Raw genomic sequence first — 20,929 nt, 5'->3', positions numbered from 1 at the left:
CTCTTTTATTCAAGATCCCGATGGTTGAGGGGTTGAAACATTTACTTTGACTTCATAATAAGGTTATCTTCTATTCCTGTGTCAGTCATGGGTGGTTTGATTTAAGATGACAGTCACAAAGATGATGGGGTGGGCAGTAGCATAGTGGTCAGCACAATGCTTTACAGTACAGGGTTCGATTCCCGCCGCTGTCTGTAAGGAGTTTGGACGTTCTCCCTGTGAACATGTGGATTTCTTCTGGGTGTTTCGGTTTCCTGCCACAGATATTGGTTGGTAGGTTAATTGGTCATTGTAAATCGTCCAGTGATTAGGCTTGGGTTAAATCGGAGGATTGCTGGGTGGCGTGGATCAAAGAGCCAGAAGGGCCGATTCCATGCAATTAATTTATCAAATAATGTGATACAGTAAATTACCAGAAAATTATGTCTGATATTCATCATCAAAATTATCGTCTCTTATAATTGAACATTTCATTGAGGAATCTGGTTTGCCCCTTTTTTGCAGCTGACAAATACCACTTTGAGTTCTTTTGTCGACGCGTGTCTGTTTTTAAGATTTACAATGGGGATTTTCAGCTACTCTCTGTTAGTTTCAAAGCAGTGATAAGCAACTCTCTCAGAAATCAATCACGCTGAAAACTGCCCCTCCCCATTCCCCTCCTGCACCAAGATGCGTTCCAAGAACCGCATCAGCGCGAGGTTTCAGATATGCCATCGCCTCTTTGAACCATGTAAAGGGGAAAATAATGGAGCAACCACTTCTGAGGGCATTATTTTCGCTTAGGCTATCATACTTAATATGCACATAATTGCCAATTAGCCTGCCTAAGTGGACTTGTGACCTCTTCCCCACTGTGACACCCAATCCATTCAACAGGGCAGTTGCTCTCACATCACAGTGTGGTTCTGATGTAAGTTCTATTATCTAACAGCAAAGAAACATGCTCTGTTATTCACTCTTGCGTTTCCACATTCTGTTCTTTTGTCCCTGGTTTCTGTTCCCTGTACTGCTAACCTGGTCACAACTTTTTGACCTCATGTTCCTGCCTCCCCCAAGGGTGTTGTTAGATCACTTTGCAAATGAAAGTACCTTTTGTTCTTTTCCCATAAAGGAGAGTCAGCAAAACTGTTTTAAGTGCCTGGAGAATTGTTTTTTTGCTGGTGTGTGTCTCCTTACTGAATCAGGTGCATGTGCCTCACACAACACACACACGAAATGCTGGTGGAACACAGCAGGCCAGGCAGCATCTATAAGGAGAAGCACTGTCGAAGGGTCTGGGCCCAAAACGTCGACAGTGCTTCTCCTTATAGATGCTGCCTAGCCTGCTGTGTTCTACCAGCATTTTGTGTGCGTTGTTTGAATCTCCAGCATCTGCAGATTTCCTCGTGTTTGCATGTGCCTCACTGACAGTTTTCCAGCCAGATGCCCGGCAGATATTAAACAAGGACGCTAATATTTTGCCTTAGAAATGTTCTCACCTCTTTCTCATGCCGCACAGTACCGGTTAGGGCGACGTCTTACAGCTGTGAGACAGGGGTTCGATGCCCCGCCACTGTCCGTAAGGAGTTAGTACGTTCTCCCCGTGGTGTTCCTCTGGCTGCTCTGAATTCCTCCCTCATTCCAAAGATGGACAGGTTAGGGTTAATGAGTTGTGGGAATGCGACGTTGGTGCAGGAAGCATGGTGACACTTTCAGGCCGCCCCCGGAACAACCTTCACTGGTTTGAATTGATGCAAGACGATGCCTTTCACTGCATGTTTTGATGGACGTGTGACAAATAAAACTAATTGTGAGATCTTAATCTTTTTGAAGCACTTAGATTTTACTAGATGCCAGTTCTTGCTCGGTCACATTGGTCACTTCCCCTCCCCGCCCCCCTCATTCTCACCTTTGAGTCATAGCTCCCCGAGTACAAATTCTGTAAGTACTGTATTATTATGTTACTGGAACAATATTCCTGCAGCCCAGGCTAACGAGTTCAAATCGAGTGGAGGAATTTAAATTCAGTTAAACGACCGGAATGAACTGTTAGTAGAAGACATGTGGTGATTGACATACAAAATTACCTAGCTTTACCAAGGCCCTTCAGGAAAGGAATTCTGCTGTCCTTTCTGGTCAGCAGAAGTGACCTTGGGCAGTGCTCTGTGAATTTGCCTAGCAGGTCACTCTCTCAGCAAGAACGTGGTCAGCACTTTATCTCTGGTATAACAAGGGACAGGCAATAAATGCGGGCGTGGTCTCGGATACTGATATCCTGCAAATGGATCCAGCTGCAAAACTGGAACAGCCTGCTCTGACGGAAATGGCTGATATGAAATACCATAATTTTAAGGTGATTGGCGGATGTCAGAGGTAAGTTTTTTTTTACACAGAGTGTGTGTAGGCCTCTGTTAGTCTTGATAGACCATGGATTTGCGCCTTGGAAAGTTTCCAGGCCGCAAGCCTAGGCAAGGTTTTTTTTTTAATGGAAGACCGGCAGTTGCCCAAGCTGCAGGCCTTCCCCTCTCCATGCCACCAATGTTGTCCAAGGGAAGGGCATTAGGACCCATACAGCTTGGCACCGGTGTCATCGCAGAGCAATGTGTAGTTAAGTGCCTTGCTCAAGGACACACACACACACAGCCTCAGCCAAGGCCCAAACTAGTGACCTTCAGATCACTAGACGAACGCCTTAACCTCTTGGCCATGCGCCAACACACACAGAGTGTAAAAGGCTCATGGAAGGGGTGGTGGTAGAGGCAGATACATTAGGGACATTAAGGAGACTCCTAGGTAGGGACATGGATGATGGTGGGCTAGATGGGAGGAAAGCATTAGATTGATCTTGAGGTAGGCTAAAGGGTTGGTACAACATCGTGGGCTGAAGGGCCTGTACTGTTCTCTGCTGCATGTTCCATGTTATAAAGCGAATGGAAAGGTATAGAAATTAGCTGGCAATCAGCCATGGATCTTTGTCAATAGCAGAGCAGGCTCAGGAGCTTCTTGGCCTATTCCTATTTCCATTCATTGCCTTCTCAAGAGTTAATTAGTCCATTATTCATGCTAGCTTCAGTGGATTCTGGTTAGTGGGACACATCTGAACATATCTTGGCCCTACTTAGTGGCTTTCCCAATTAGCCGAAGTTCTATGGATATAGTTAAAAAGGTATAAAAAGGACTAACTGGGTAACAAATTGTGTATTTAAATGAAATACAAAGCAAATTAGCACACTACTGCCAATACAACTACAGTAGTATAAAACTGCATTAGTTCCTAATGATTATCGGCAGAGGAGTTCATCCAGTGTACACAGCCATGTTCTTTTGACTGGAAATGAACAAAATCAGCGCAGATACCTAGTGCAGATAATGGACTGCCCTCGTACAATGCTTTCGACGATTGCCTCCTCCAAATCTTCATCTTCATTGTAACATTCAAAATGACAGTTGACACCTTCAAATTCAGGGTAGTTCCGAATTTGCTGAAGTAGTGAAATTGTTTCATTTTCACTCCCAGCCGTTTCCAGCATCCCCAAGCCTGGAAGCTTGAAACCACAGTGAGTAAGACAGTTCTGAATTGTCTTACTGCTTACTTCTCAACAATTATCAGTGACAAAAATCACTGCTTTTTAAACACAAACACACACAAATGATGCTATTTAAAAACTGTTCACTCTACACATAGTGTGGCATCTAGCGGCCACACACGTGCACGTGACTAATAGTAGTCCGGAAACAGTTTCCTGTCCCAATTAAGTGACATGGTGTCCTAAATCAACAAAGGGAATCCAGCTATTTTTTCAATTAATTTTTGTTTTTTACGAGTTGTCCCAAATAAGTGGTTGCCCCAATTAGCCAAAGGCCCAATTAACCAGAATCCAGTGTAATCCTATCACAAACAAGAGAAAATCTGCAGATGCTAGAAATCTGAGCAAGACACACTAAATGCTGGAGGAACTCAGCAGGCCAGGCAGCATCTAGGAAAAGAGTACAGTCGACATTTCAGGCCGAGATCCTTCGGCAGCCTGAAACATCAACTGTGCTCTTTTTCTAGATGCTGCCTGGCCTGCTGAGCTCCTCCAGCATTTAGTGTGTGTTCCACTGTAATCCTTTCCTTTTTATGGAAAAGTACCTGGGCTTGACCGACAGCCAGCATCTTCTGAATAATGATTTCACTTTAAATGGAGGAAGGTGAGAGGTGAGGTGAGCAGTGACTCCTGGAGCAGTCTTGGACTCCCACATAGATGGCAACAAAGAGATTCTGTTCTTAAGGCATTCCATCTTGGGGCAGGCGGGGCTCCAGCATGAACTACCTCATAAAAATAAATTGATTTCAAGGCAGCAGGAGATAGATTTTATAGGGATTAACAAATTAAACAAAACATGACCCTGTTTAATGGTTTTAACCACTGATATTCAGGAACAAACCCTGGGTGCAGCTGTTGAGAGCGAATCTACCGGTTGTGTATGAGTGGGGGGTAGGTGAGGGGAAGGAGGTCCTCGTTTGATCAAACTGCACAACGAATTCTAAACACGAGAGACTCTGCAGATACTGGAAGTCTTGAGCAGCACACACAAAAAGCTGGAGGAACTCAGCAGGTCAGACAGCACCTCTGGAGGGGAATAAATGGCGTTTTGGGCTGCGAAACATCAACGGGTGCTGCCTGACTTGCTGGGTTCCTCCAGCATTTTGTGTGTCTTGCTCAACAAATTCTATTTATCTGCCACGTTCAGAAATGTCGACACTGAGATGCAGCCAAGCCATGAAGGAATTAAATGACTCTTCTTGATTGGGTTAATACCCTCTCCAACCTTGGTGATAACCTTTATTGGGATTTTGCTGTAAATAAAAATCAACGAGTTCAACTGAATTATGAGTTTGGTCCTCTATGAACTAGTCACTCAATAAAGAACGGTGGACAGTGCCATTAAATAGAGCACACATTTAAATGCGGATGACGGGGAGAAGTAGCACCTTGAAACTCTGGTTGTGGTCTTCATTAGTTCTGTCACAGAGTTACAAGACAGACCTCGCCACACCAAAGGCCTCCTACGGCTGACAGCACATTGTAATGTTCCTTCTAAATTGCCTGAAGGCAACCGATAGAGCAGATATAACACTTCATCCATTAGCTGAAGCATTTTAAATCCTCTGTTGTTGGTATCGGCCGATAAAGGCACAATAAATAAAGCTACCCTAATTTTTATTCCATATCCAGATTAAGGTTGCAGGATAATGGGGTTGACGGGGTTAAACCCATCCCGACACACTCCCTACCAACACTACTTCATCATTTCCTGTCAGAGTCACTTTATGTACAGTCACTCTTGTGCCTAGCATCACTTTATGGACATACAGTCAGTCTATGCATATAAACTAACCTTATGTATTTATATTTACTGTGTTCTTTATGCTTATTGTGTTTTTTAAGCTGCATCAGATCCAGAGTAACAATCTTTTCATTTTCCTTTACATTTATGTACTGACAAATCACAATATACAATCAGTAATCAATGAAACAGCCATGATTGAATAGTGGAACTGACTTGATGGGCCAAGTGGCCTAATTCTGCTCCAATGTCTTATGGTCTTATGGATTCATTTCCTCATGGTTCTGTTGGATTAGAGTGTGAAACTGTTATTTCTCTCATAGTTTAACCTTTCCCATGCCTGCTCCTATTTTTATATCATCACCTACAGCATATAGGTGTAGTTGTTTGGTGAATTTTCAGTCACTGTAGTGCAGCTAATTTAGTATTTTTCTAGAAGCTTCTCTGCAGCAGGTATTACGCCACTTGAATCTGGCTATTGCATAGGTTATTTATTGTCATGCAAAGTCTTGTTATCTTTCTAGCTTGAGATAGTTTTTAGACTAAGGTGACCACGGCTCCATTGTTGTTTGTCTTTTCTCTTTGTTCTTCGCTCTTATAACACTTAATAAACAGCCAAAACCAACATGTTTTATGCATTATTCTTGGCTTCCAGAGAACCTTTGGATTGCAAACTTACCAGGTTCCAACAGTCCTTATGATCTCTTTCTGCCTGAGGAAAAGGGTGGTGTGGGAAGGGCGTGTCCCTTGGATGGAAACAGTCTACCAAGCACAGCATGTATTGCGATTTCCATCAGGTGCATTTTGGAGCAGATTTACCTTAAAGTGAGCCCCACCTGTTGCTTTCATGTTGCCAACACCATGCATTATATTTCACTTTTGATCCTTCTAAGCCAGGGGTTGCCAACCTGGGCTTCACGGACCCCTCAGTTAATGGTAGGGGTCCATGGTGTTAAACGAAAAGGTGGTGACCCCCTGTTCTAAACAATGTCACTTTGAGAATTGGATCACATTTCCAGCTTGTCACCCCCAGGATGAGGATCAGGGTTGAAAAATCTATGAGGATAATGCCTTTCCCTGTTTGCCTCAAACCCTGAGGAGAACATCCATCGCCTTTGTGGGTGACAGTCTTTGAATGTTGATTGCCCACAAACAAATTAGCAACTTTTAACATAGTTAATTCCACCATGGACGGTCTCAAGCCTGGCTGCAGGAGGAGGAGGGTTGGGCATGGAGCTAGCAACCCCATCCCATAAAAACCCAGAGTAACAGAAACACCAACAGAAGCTCCAAAGACCTCATCCCTGGGAGAGGAAGAATCTTCCGAGACAGAAGACGCCTGGGGACAACATGAAAGACTGCCCAGGACAGAAGACACTGATGAGCTGCTGTCGGCAGCCTATGCCCCTGTAGGGGTGACAGGGCAAAAAAAAAACAACGCAGATGTGTTGGGGAGAAATCACTTTAACTTTCACTGATGGTAGGCAATTATGGAATTAGCTAATATCTCTTCTCCATAAAGCTATATTTGATGGGATGTATGTTAGCCAGCCTCTTTAATATTGCTCATCATACATAGAGGATGAATTACCTGAAGGAGTCATATAACCCGGAATAATCTGCAGTGGCACAAACTAAAAGGAAGCAATCATTCATGGGACTGTTAGATGCTGTAATAAGGACAAAAAAAATACATACCCAGAAAATCTCAACAGCAGAACTAATTGCTTGCGACTTGATTTTTCTTTGCCACATACGAATTCTGCAAGTGTTTGATCTATGAGAAGAGAATGTGCCTTCTTCTCATTGCTACTATCAGGGGGGAGGTACAGGAGCCCGAGGATACACGCTCAACATTTAAGGATCAGCTTCTATCAAATTTCCAAATGGACAATGAACCAATCCATATGCATATATATGTATATACTTATGTACATATTTCTTGTAGTAATTTATAGTAAACACAAGAGATTCTACAGATGCTAGAAATCCAAAGTAACACACTCTGCTGGAATGCTGGAGGAAATTAGCAGGTCAGACAGCATCCATGGAAAGGAATAAACAGTTGATATTTGCCAGAATTCTGTACTGCTGCAGCAAAGCAACAAATTTGTGCCAGTGGTATTAAACCTGATTCTAATTCTGACTTCAATTATGAATAAGGACTGGCTGAGTTTTCGGAAGTTCGGGGTTGTACATACCTGCAGAGTGGAAGCTTGGCCTCAGCTGTGATAGCACCTTGGAACAGGCTACTCTGCTAGAACCAAAAAGAATAAGAAAAGAATTTAAATCAATCACATAAGAATTTAGAACTAATCCTGCACAGATCTAAACCTGGAATATACTGATTCTGGTTTCCATGCTGATGTAGTCAGTCGTCGTCGTGGCAATCCCTCGAGGTCGAGGATGATGGTCTTCAGTCCGTTGATCTATCACAGAGTGAAGACGCCTGTGCGTGTATTTGTTTAACGTGTACTTGATGTTGCACTCCAAGGAGCACACGATACTTCACAAATCAACCAACTGATTCCAATGGCATGGAAACCACGATGATTGGAGCTGATGGATTTGTTGCAGCCTTCATCCGCCTTCACAGCCATTGAGTTTGAAGTAACTTCATCCGTCTGTTCCACCATTGAGGTCTTGGTTGGATTGTTCTTTGTCAGGGACCTCACCCTCGACCTTATTGGCATGGGTGCCCTTACCAGGAGCATAGCTCCAGACGGCATCACTCTCGGGATCTCAGGACCACACAAGCTTCTCCACCACGACAAGGTGACAATCCACGGAGAAGTGTAGTTAGTGCATAAAAGCAGTAGCAACAGACTCTCAGCTCTCTTAGTTGAACTTACTTTCTGGTTGAGTTAAGTTTCTACCTTCTCATCCTGCTATTGAAAGATAAACTCATTGTAAAAGGTGCAGAGGATTTACAATCAGTCTTGTATTTCCTGCTCATACTCTGTAACATGCACTGGTTTGTGGTTATAGATTTAACATAGCTTTAGAGTAATGTTCTAAACTAAGGTTGACTCATTCTAATCCATCCCTTCTGGGCATGGAAATCAGGAATTACCTTATCCTTCTGTGAATGCAGACACTAGTGTTCTCTGTCATGACACAAGGCTGATCTCTCTGGTGGAGTAGTTTGTCTCAGTGGTTATGAACATGGAAACACGGAATAAACTGTTTAACTCTCCAGCCTGTTCTGTGTGCTAAGTGCCCAGTTTTGATATATTTTCCTGGGTATAAACCCTAAATATACAGAGCACTTTTTGCTGTGTTACTTACTACCTGTAGCTATCAACATTCCATTAGTCTCAGATTTCAATTTGATAATGGATGAAGAATCATTCTTATTTGCAGAGGAGTTTACCATTCTTTTCTGGAACACATTTTTTTTTCTATTTATACTCCTGAAAGTTGTTATATTATCCACCTCAGATCTGGACCCTCAAAACATCCAGCATCTTAATACTCCCTCATATATTATTCCATGGAATATAACTCTCTTTGGTAAGTTCTTTATAATTTCAAACATGAGTGCCGTCTTTGTTGTGGTAAACCCCCCAAGGTTGGTCTTATTCTTCTGTAAGTGTATCCAGATTCCATGACCAATGGACTGGACCATTAATCCAGAAATATGAGTTTGAAGCCCATCATAATGGGGGGGGGGGGGGGGAATTTGAATTACAGCAACTAAAAATATAGTTTGAAAAGTTAGCATTAGTAATTGTGAAGTTTAAACCACTGGACTGCAGATGAAAACCTATCTTATGCTAGGGAGGGTCTAAAAGGAATCCCAGATCCACCAATGTGGTTGGCTCATTATTTCCTTCCTCAGTTCAGTGGGAATTAGCAAAAGACAATTAATTCTGGCATTGTCAATGCCATCCACATTTTGTCAATGAATGAAAGAAACCTCTGGATTTTCCCGTTATTATTTCCGACTGCCGCTGGAAGGAGATGGACTGGGTAGGATAGGAAAGGATCACAGTGGCTCAGCTAATGGAGCTGCTGTTTCACAGCTCCAGTGGCTCCTGAACTCTGGTGCTGACTGTGTGGAGTTTGCACGTCTTCCTTGCCTAACTGGGTTTCCTCCAGGCACTGCAGTTTCCTCTCACATACCAAAAACACAGAATCATAATCAGGTTCAATATCTTTGCCATATGGCAGGAAATTTGTTGTTTTCAGGCAGCAGTTATTCAGTTAAAGAGTTGGTTCATTGTCCATTCAGAAATCTGATGGTGGATGGGAAGTATTATGTTCTGGCCTCACCGTGTTTTTCTTTTGATTAGTTGTATGTCTTGGAGTTACAAAGCACAACAGCGGTGATGAGAAAGTTTTAAATGAACTGGAGATGGCTACCCACCTGTTGATGCACAGTGAAATGATTGAGTTTAAAATAAAGCTCAGTGAGACATTGAAGTAAAAAAAGTGAGATGTTCGAGTTTAAAGATAATGTAACACAAAGGGAAGAGAATGATGTCAAGTTTTTTTTTAAAAAGGCAGAAAACGAATGAATTCATGGGTTCATAAACATTGAGTACCGGGTGATGATAATCATAAGTGAAAAAAAGAGCAGAGATGTCTGGCTACGTTGGAAAGATATTTGCATTTGATTACACAAAAGATAACTGGATATTATATACTGAGCAAATTAGGCAGTATTTTGAAGCAAATGAAAAGTAAGTGCCACTTTTGCTGGGTGCATTGGGTGGAAAGGCACACAGTTTGCTCAGAAGTTTAAATGATTGAACCAAACCAGCTGAAATGAGCTTTGCTGATATCATCAAATCAATGCAGGAACATTTGGAACCAACACTATCGTTGATTGCAGAATGCTTTAGGCTTCTTAAGCAGAATCAAAAAGAAGGCAAGCCCATTTCAGTTTACATGTCTAAATTGAAGAGATTGTCTGAGAATTGTCAGTTCAGTGAGGGACTTAATGATGCAACGAGAGATCGATTAGTTTGTGGAATCTGACAAGAAAGCATTCAAAACTGGCTCCCAACTGAAGCACAACTCACAGTTAAAGCAGCAGTTGAAATCATTGTAACAATGGAAATGGCAGCTGGGGACAGAAATGAGTTGCAGCCAGGAATGAAAGCGAACGTGAAAATAATTTCAATGTGGAAACAGAAAACAGAAGAGCACGTTGGGCAGACAAAAATAAACGGACTGCACAGCAGAGACAAAGATAAAAAGTCAAGTTGCATCTTCAAGAAGAGCTCTAATCTGCACGCTGTTGATGAAAAATCTGATGATGATGAGAGTGACACAGGACTGAGTAGCCTTGTAATTTACAATGTGAAAACTAACAATAGGCAAGCAATATGGCTTATACCAGAACTGAACAGCAAATTAATTAAAATGGAATTGAACAGTGGTTGGGCTGTTTCAGTCATTCCCCAAAATGAGTTTGAAAGGCATTTCAAAGATACTGAATTGAGTGAGTGAGGCCTCCGTAGGTCAAGGCTGGCCATGGATGATGCATCCTAGCTGCCTAGATATGCAAGCCCAGGTAGTACAATATGGAGAGGGTGGAAAACCAATCAGAATGTCTCCTCTTCTAGCTGCCTATCACCTCTCATGACTCTGCCTTCTTCTACTACCCATAGTGCTTTCCCCTTAGATTCCTTCTTCACCTCTCCTGCCTATCCCCTCCCTGCTTCCCCTCCCCCACCCCTTGATCTTTCCTCTGATTGGTTTTCCACCCTCTCCCCACCTTCTTTATAGAGCCCCTGCCCCCTCCTTCTTTAGTTCCGACGAAGGGTTTCGACCCGAAATGTTGACTGCTTCTTTCAACGGATGCTGCCCGACCTGCTGAGTTCATCCAGCTTTTTTGTACGTCTTGATTTGACCACAGCATCTTCAGTGAACTTTCTGTTTGCCCATGTAGCAAGCTCCAACTCTCCACGCATCTGATGAACCCAAAGGAACGGCAGAGTCCGATACAGTTTGGTACCAGCAGTGTCGCAGGAGTTGCCAGTCAGTGTTGAACTCAATGTAGGACTGCATTAAAAACGCCAGCTCCAGATTTTTCCCTCAAAGCCTTCCCTATAGCCACAAGGCAGTACAAGTTTGAGATCAGAGTTTTCCTTCTCCTAGATGAGTTGTGAACCATGGCTGATGAGCCCCATCTGCCTGAAGCGACTTGTTTTAAGGCGCCAATAACCTGCCTTTGTCCCTTCTCCTGTCAGTAGAAATGGCTCCACCAGGCTTAATAACTAAACTACGTGAAGGCCAGGAGCTGGACGTGATTGTCAGAGGCTACTTAAGGTGCACTCCATTGGAAGTATTTAATAGGTACTGGGAGCTTGTCCCCATTGCCATCCCCGGTATAACAACCTAAAGGAATTGAAACCTGCAATTATTCAACTAAGGGCTTATCCTGGAGAAAAGATAACTCCTGTGGGAATGATATTTGTAACAGTGAAACACAACAACCAACAAGTCACATCGAACTTGTACGTGGTAAAAAACTGGAGAGTCAGCAATGTGGGGACGTGATTGGCTGAGACAAATACAACTTGATTAGTGTTCCAACCACTATTTGCATGGCACATCCACTGCAATAGAATCACTGAAGGTGAATTAAGAATGGTACTGGATGATGCCACAGCAGTGTTCAAGAATGGCACTTGGAAAACTCAAACATATCGAGGGTAAAATAGTGTTAAATAAAAATGGCACAAACAGGTTTTACAAAGCCTATCCAGTTCCATATACCATCCGTGATAAAGTAGCCAGTGAGCTACATTGCATGGAGGCTGAAGGAATTCTTTCCAAGGCTGAGTGGAGCCCATGGGCATTGCCAGTAGTCCCAGTAGCCACGAAGAGTAGGTCTGTCAGGATTTGTGGTGTTAAGATCACCATAAATCCAGTACGGAAAGTAGATCAATACCTCTGCGCAGGATAGAGGATATCTTTGCAAACCTTTCTGGAGTGAACTCTGGGAGAAAGCTATGGACCAGGAGCTGCAAAGCTGCCCAGGCACTCAGTGTTACCTGGATGACATCATTGTTACTAGTAGCAATGACAAGGAATATCTCCAAAATCTCAAGACAGTGTAAAACAGATTAAAACATTGTGGGCTCAGAGCACAATGTGACAAGCATGAATTATTTAAACCAAGCATCACCTACTGTGGGCACACCATTGACCCATAAGGATTACACTGGTACCGAGAAAGTCCAAGTAGTGGTTGATGCCCGAAGGTCAAAGGACATGACGCAGCTGTGATGCTTTTTAGGATCTATAAATTACTATAACAGGCTCCAGCCAAATCAGATCTAAAAGAAGTAACAATGGACAAAACAGTATGAGGTGGCTTTCCAAAATATATAGGAAATGGTGACATCAGATACTGTACTCGCACATTATTATCCGCATGGTCCACTGAGGCTTGCCTGCAACGCCTCACCTGATGATATATGTGCGGTCATGTCACATGGTATGAGTGATGGAAGTGAACACCCCATAGCTTTTGCATCATGTTCCCTTACCGCTGCAGAGAAAATTATGTACAGATTGACAGAAAGCTCTTGAGTCTGGTTTGGGGTATAAAACCCTTCAACTAGTGCTTGTATGGGAGAGAGTTTACTGATCATCAACCACTACTGTCCATTTTCAATCCACGGAAGAGTCTTCCACTAACAGCAGCGGCACGAATGCAGAGCTGGGCTCTGGTTTCTTCGATGGCACAATTATAAGATTGAATTCAAGAGAACGACTAACCATGGAAATGCTGATGGATTGTCCTGTTTAGCCTTGGAAAAGGAAATACCTGAGCAATTTACAAAAGAGGACACTTCGCTTGACGTATTCTCCCTAATGCAAATTGAAAATCTCCCTATTACAGCAGATATGATCCAGAGGGAAACCAGGGAAGACCCACCCCACACTGCCTCAGGTCTACATGGTTGGTTTATGCAGCAGAAATCCCAGTTCCCCCATTTTTACCAGTGCTGAGTGAACGCACTTGATGGAGGTTGCCTCATGTGGGGATTGAGAGTTGTCGTACCATCCAAGCTGAGAGCTAAAGTGCCGGAGGAGCTACAAGCTGGTTATCTAGGCATGGTCAAAATGGAAGTGTTGGCTTGAAGCTTGGTCTGGTGGCCTGGGATAGATCAGCAGACTCAGCAGCTTGTCATGAACTGTTCAGGATGCCAACACATCCAGAAGAAAGGTATAGAGACTGTTAGAGCCTTTCCCTGCAGTCTCAGGGTCAACTCTTACAAGCACCAAGGATAAGGCACCAGATCCTGAGATTGCTTCAGAGCCACAAGTCTCAAATGCCAACCAGAGTGACCTCTCTGGTCAGGAAAGATGTTATCCCACAAGAGTAAGAAATCCTCCACAGCAATTAAACCTTTAGACCTGAATGGGTCCATTTAAAATTTACTATGCTGGGGATGTTTTATATAGTCTATATATAGTATAATTATGAAAGTTGAGATGCATTCTATATTGAATTGGCATTTATAGCTAAGCAGGGAGGACCATTGTACATTTAATATTCCAGTAATAATTAATATTGTAAACATATTGTTTGAATAAGCTCTCTTTGCTCATTTAAATAACTCATTATGGGTTATATGTAAAAGTACGTGAATGGCATACGTCATTATGCCACCACCCATAAGTGTGTGCCTCACTTAAAGTAAAGAAATGAATGTACCCGTTCTCCTGGTCTCCACAATTTTCTCTTTTGATTAGTTTTATGTTCTGGAGATACAAAATGTAATAGGAAGAAGCTGGGTTGGCAGCTTAATTGGCATACTGGTCATAATCTATAAGTAAATGGCAGAATCCAGGGTCAGTTAATGGTAATATGGGGAGAACAAATGGGATTAGTGTCAAAGGGTGCTTATTTGGGATCTGGGAAGAAAAGATTTCTATGTCACTCTGTAATCTTGTGAGAATTACTCCAGCTCCTGATCACTCTGATAGAAAGTCAGGATTCAAGATTGTTTGTTGTCATTCGTCAGTATGCAAGTGCAAAGTAGAACAAAATGATTGTTACCCCAGATCCGGTGCAGCATAAAAAATAAACAGAATGAGCACAGAGAACACAATTTCAAAAACTCAATAAATACAACTACCTAAGAAGAGCTTATATGCGTGTCTTATATTTGCAGCAAAAAGTTCAGGCAGGTCCCTCCCGCAGCACGAAAGGCAGCACGCATCCAGCTGAAATCTGGCTTTGTTGAGTGACTGCCCCGTGTCCTGCAGCACCAGTCACCCACAGCTCAAAGGTCAGCAGCCCTGCAGAGAGAGAAATTTCCAAGCCCAAATCACAGCTGAGTGACCTCTACTCAAATAGGATGGTTGTAATTTGCTGGTGTAAGCAAGATCATCTAGCTGCCAACATAATGGTGTTGGTAACACACTGGAAGCATTTCATGCACCAGGGACAGGTCTATTGTGATATTCAGTGTAAATTTGATTTATTATCCATTGTTAAACAATTTCCCTCACATTCTTCAGAGCTCTCAATAACCATTTGTCATTGATATAAAAGAAGGGGCAGCAAGTGAACTGGGGTTAATTACTTTAATCGCATGGTGGGGAGTTCTGTGGGTCTTCTTTTCATGTGGATAAAAAATGCAGAAAGATAATCATCGATACAACAGTTTAATTTTGTTTCTATATAAATACAGTAAAGGCAACGCATTAAAGGTGCTTAGCAGTGTTCTGTGATTATGTACATTGCAGGGTGTCAAATATTACAAAGCGTTATTAGCCAACCGCAATACACACAAAATGCTGGAGGAACTCACCAGACAAGGCAGCCCCTATGGGAAAAAAATAAATTGTAGATATTTCGGGCTGAGACCTTTCATCAGAATTAGAATCAGGTTTATTATCACCGGCATGTGACTTGAACTTTGTTAACTTAGCAGCAGCAGTTCAATGCAATACCTAATCTAGCAGAGAAAAAAATATAATAAATTTAAAAAATAATTAAATGAGTAAACCAATTACATATATTCAAAATATTTTTTTAAAGTGCAAAAACAGAAATATTGTATATTAAAAAAAAGTGAGGTAGAGTCCAAAGATTCAATGTCCATTTAGGAATCGGGTGGCGGAGGGGAAGAAGCTGTTCCTGAATCACTGAGTGTGTGCCTTCAGGCTTCTGTACCTCCTACCTGATGGTTACAGTGAGAAAAGGGCATGCCCTGGGAGCTGCAGGTCCTTAATAATGGACGCTGCCTTTTTGTGACACTGCTCCCTGAAGATGTCCTGGGTACTTTGTAGGCTGGTACCCAAGATGGAGATGACTAGATTTACAATCTTCTGCAGCTTCTTTCGGTCCTGTGCAGTAGCCCCTCCATACCAGACAGTGATGCAGCCTGTCAGAATGCTCTCTATGGTGCAACTGTAGAAGTTTTTGAGTGTATTTGTTGACATGCCAAATCTCTTCAAGCTCCTAATAAAGTATAGTCGCTGTCTTGCCTTCTTTATAACTACATCGATATGTTGGGACCAGATTGGATCCTCAGCAATCTTGACACATAGGAACTTGAAGCTGCTCACTCTCTCCACTTCTGATCCCTCTATGAGGATTGGTATGTGTTCCTTCGTCTTACCCTTCCTGAAGTCCACAATCAGCTCTTTCATCTTACTGACGTTGAGTGCCAGGTTGTTGTTGCAGCACCATTCCACTAGTTAGCATATCTCACTCCTCTACGCCCTCTCGTCACCACCTGAAATTCTACCAACAATAGTTGTATCGTCAGCAAATTTATAGATGGTATTTGAGCTATGCCTAGCCACACAGTCATGTGTATATAGAGAGTAGAGCAGTGGGCTAAGCACTCACCCCTGAGGCGCACCAGTGTTGATCGTCAGCAAGGAGGAGATTTTATCACCAATCTGCACAGATTGTGGTCTTCCGGTTAGGAAGTCAAGGATCCAATTGCAGAGGGAAGTACAGAGGCCCAGGTTCTGCAACTTCTCAATCGGGATTGTGGGAATGATGGTATTAAATGCTGAGCTATAGTCGATGAACAGCATCCTGATATAGGTGTTTGTGTTGTCCAGGCGGTCTAAAACCATGTGGAGAGCCATTGATATTGTGTCTGCCGTTGACCTATTGTGGCGATAGGCAAATTACAATGGGTCCAGGTCCTTGCTGAGGCAGGAATTCAGTCTAGTCATGACCAATCTCTCAAAATATTTCATCACTGTTGATGTGAGTGTTACTGGCCGATAGTCATTAAAGCAGCCCACCTGAAATGTTGACTGTTTACTATTTTCCATGGATGCTGCCTGACCTGCTGAGTTCCTCCAGCATTTTGAGTGTGTTGCTTTGGATTTCCAGCAGATCCGTGTTTGTGATTATTAGCCTGCTCTTTGTTTGCCAATGTCCAAAGCACAAAATCATTAATTCCAGTGTCCTGATGGAGGATCTCAGCCTGAAATGCTGAATCTTTAGTCACTTCCATAGATGCTGCCTGACCTGCGGAGTTTCTCCAGCATTTTGAGTGTGTTGCTCATTTTCAGACCCAGAGAAACCATTTTTAAGGGGAGTTACAGGAGTCTGCAGCTGCTAGAACCTGGTGCAAAGAGCAAACTGCCGGAGAAACTCACCGAGTCAGGTAGTGACCGTGGAAGGAAAAAGACTGTTGCATTTTGGCCAAAATTCTTTATCTGAACTTTGCTTCAGAGCAGTTTTAAATTTTTCTGTTGGGTTGTTTCTGAGCATGTTCCTTGTGATGAGGAAACAAGAGCTTCCCTCTTCAAAAGACAACCAAGGGGTGACAGAATTACTCAAAAAACCTTCCATAAACACAGGAATTCTTTGATTATATAGTGTACACTCTGTGCCCACTTTATAAGATACCTCCTGGGTCTAATAAAGTGGCCACTGAGTGTAAGTTTGTGGTCTTCTGCTGCTGTAGCCCATCCACTTCAAGGTTTAATGTGTTGTTCATTCAGAGATGCTCTTCTGCACACCACTGTTGTAACATGTGGTTATTTGAGTTACTGTCACTGTCCTGTCAGCTTGAACCAGTCTGGCCATTCTCCTCTGACCTCTCTCATTAACAAGGCGTTTTCACCCACGGAACTGCTACTCACTTGATGTTTTTCACACCATTCTCTGTAAACTCTAGAGACTGCTGTGTGTGAAAATCCCAGGACATCAGCAATTTCTGAGATACTCAAACCACCCCATCTGGCACCAACAATCATTCCATTGTCAAAGCCACTTAGATCACATTTCTTCCCCATTCTGATGTTTAGTCTGAACCATTTGACCAGGCCTTCATTCTTTTATGCATAGAATGGTTGCCACATGATTAGCTGATTAGATATTTGCATTGACGAGCAGGTATAACAGGTGTAACTAATAAAATGGCCACTGAGTGTACATAACCTCTGGACCTTTTGATTTGTACTGATATGCAAAAATGTCTCTTTATCAAAACACCACTCACTTTGCACCCAGGGAAGGCTGACATTCATGTTAAGTATATTTCAGCTGAGAGATCACACAAGCTTCTGTATATCTTGGCAATAATTCAAAACTTAAGACTAGGTGCGGTATTGTACTCAATTGTCTCGCCTTAAGCTTTCATGAGTCAACAAAACTTGATGCTCATCCATGTTCCTTCATGCAGCTTTCTTCATTCAGAAGGCCCACAAAGAGAAGCATCCATTTCAGAAGAACGCCTGGGGGATATTTCTCTCTGGCAACTTCGAGGGGGTGTCACAAGTCACCGGGACACCAGAATGTTGTCTGTTCCCCAGCTGTCTCTGACTGAGGTCAAACTGCTGGTTCCTGAGTGGCCAGATAAGACAGAGAACTCAAAACAATAGCCAATCCACATCTGAGGTAAGGCCTAAATATGATTTCTCATCATCTTTAAAGATTTGAACGGGATTTGATAAGCGATCTTGAAGGAGCCATTAGGAGGTAGTGACCATAATATGATAAATTTTTATCTGCAATTTGAGAAGGATAAGGGGCAGATCGGAGGTGTCAGTGTTGCAGTTGAACAAAGGAGACTATGGAGCCATGACGGAGGAGCTGGCCAAAGTTAAATGGACAGATATCCTAGCAGACAAGACAGTGGAACAGCAATAGCAGGTATTCTTGGGAATAATACACCAGGTGCAAAATCAGTTCATCCCCCAGAGAAGGAAGGATTCAAAGGGGGGAAAGGGGCCACAGCGGTTGACAAAGGAAGTCAGAGATTGCATAGTATTAAAAAAAAGGAAGTATGACAGAACTAAGGTGAGTGGGAAGACAGATGATTGGGAAATTTTTAAGGAACAACAGAACTTAACTAAAAAGGCAATACGGGGAGAAAAAATGAGGTACGAACGCAAGCTAGCCAGGAATATAAAGGAGGATAGCAAAAGCTTTTTTTAGGTATGTGAAGAGAAAGAAGATAGTTAAGAACAATGTTGGGCCCTTGAAGAATGAATTGGGTGAAATTGTTATGAGAAACAGAGAAATGGCAGAAGAATTTAATAAGTACTTTAGATCTGTCTTCACTAGGGAAGACACAAGCAATCTCCCAGATGTATGGATGGGCCAAGGACATAGGGTAACAGAGGAAATGAAACAGATTGACATTAGGAAGGAAACGGTGATGAGTAGACTGATGGGACTGAAGGTTAACAAATCCCCAGGTCCAGATGGTCTGCATCCTAGGGTACTAAAGGAGGTGGCTCTGGAAATTGCGGATGCATTGGTAATCATTTTCCAATGTTCCTTAGATTCAGGATCAGTTCCTGAGGATTGGAGAATGGCTAATGTTATCCCACTTTTTAAGAAAGGAGGGAGGGAGAAAACAGAGAACTATCGTCCTGTCAGCCTAACATCAGTAGTGGGGAAGATGCTAGAGTCCATTATTAAAGATGAAATAGTGGCATATCTAGATAGCAGTGATAGGATTGGGCTGAGCCAACATGGATTTACCAAGGGTAAATCATGCTTGACTAATCTATTGGAGTTTTTCGAGGATGTAACCAGGAAGTTAGACAAGGGAGATCCAGTGGATGTAGTGTACCTCGATTTTCAGAAGGCATTTGATAAGGTCCCACATAGGAGATTGGTGGGTAAAATCAGAGCTCATGGCAATGGGGGGGAAGACATTGACATGGATAGAAAACTGGTTGGCAGATAGAAAGCAAAGGGTAGCGGTGAATGGGTGTTTCTCGGAATGGCAGGTGGTGACTAGTGGGGTGCCACAGGGCTCGGTATTGGGACCACAGCTGTTTATGATTTACATCAACAATTTAGATGAAGGCATTGAGAATAACATCAGCAAGTTTGCTGATGATACTAAGCTGGGTGGCAGTGTGACATGTGATGAGGATGTTAGGAGAATTCAGGGTGACTTGGATAGGCTGGGTGAGTGGGCAGATACTTGGCAGATGACGTTTAATGTGAATAAGTTATCCACTTTGGGAGTAAGAACAGGAAGGCAGATTATTATCTGAACAGGGTAGAGTTAGGTAAGGGAGAAATACAAAGAGATCTAGGAGTCCTTGTTCATCAGTCACTGAAGGTGAATGAGCAAGTGCAGCAAGCAGTGAAGAAGGCTAATGGAATGTTGGCCTTTATTACAAAGGGAATTGAGTACAAGAGCAAGGAAATCCTTTTGCATTTGTACAGGGCCCTGGTGAGACCACACCTGGAGTACTGTGTACAGTTTTGGTCTCCAGGGTTAAGGAAGGACATCCTGGCTGTAGAGGAAGTGCAGCGTAGATTCACAAGGTTAATTCCTGGGATGTCTGGACTGTCTTATGCAGAGAGGTTAGAGAGACTGGGCTTGTACACGCTGGAATTAAAGAGATTGAGAGGGGATCTGATTGCAACATATAAGATTATTAAGGGATTGGACAAGGTAGAGGCAGGAAATATGTTCCAGATGCTGGGAGAGTCCGGTACCAGAGGGCATGGTTTAAGAATAAGGGGTAGGTCATTTTGGACAGAGTTAAGGAAAAACTTCTTCTCCCAGAGAGTTGTGGGGGTGTGGAATGCACTGCCTCAGAAGGCAGTGGAGGCCAATTCTCTGGATGCTTTCAAGAAGGAGCTAGATAGGTATCTTATGGATAGGGGAATCAAGGGATATGGGGACGGCAGGAACCGGGTATTGATAGTAGATGATCAGCCATGATCTCAGAATGGTGGTGCAGGCTCGAAGGGCCGAATGGTCTACTTCTGCACCTATTGTCTATTAGCTTTATTTGTCATATGTATACCAAAACTTTAAAGCATACAGCGAAATGCATCATTGGCATCAAATCAAGTCAACGAGAATTGTGTTTTGAGGAGAGCCCACAAGTGTCGCCATGCTTCCAATGCCATCCTTGCATGCCCACGACTTATTAACCTTAACCCTAGCTGCACATCTTTGGAATGTTGGAGGAAACCGGAGCACCCGGAGGAAATCTTGGCAGTCACTGGGAGAACGTACAAACTCCTTACAGACAGCGGCAGGAATTGATCTCTGATCGCTGGTCGCTGTTGCTGTAAAGAGATTACACTACTGCACCTCAGCAGATAAACCATGAAGCCACTATTCCCGCAACAAGTTCTCTCTTAGTAAAGATGTTATGCTAATCCACAAAAAAAATGCCAGCGTGACCAAAAAAG

Source organism: Hemitrygon akajei, chromosome 8, assembly GCF_048418815.1.
Source record: "Hemitrygon akajei chromosome 8, sHemAka1.3, whole genome shotgun sequence".
In the NCBI taxonomy this organism is placed as follows: Eukaryota; Metazoa; Chordata; class Chondrichthyes; order Myliobatiformes; family Dasyatidae; genus Hemitrygon; species Hemitrygon akajei.
This window is presented reverse-complemented; position numbering follows the sequence as displayed.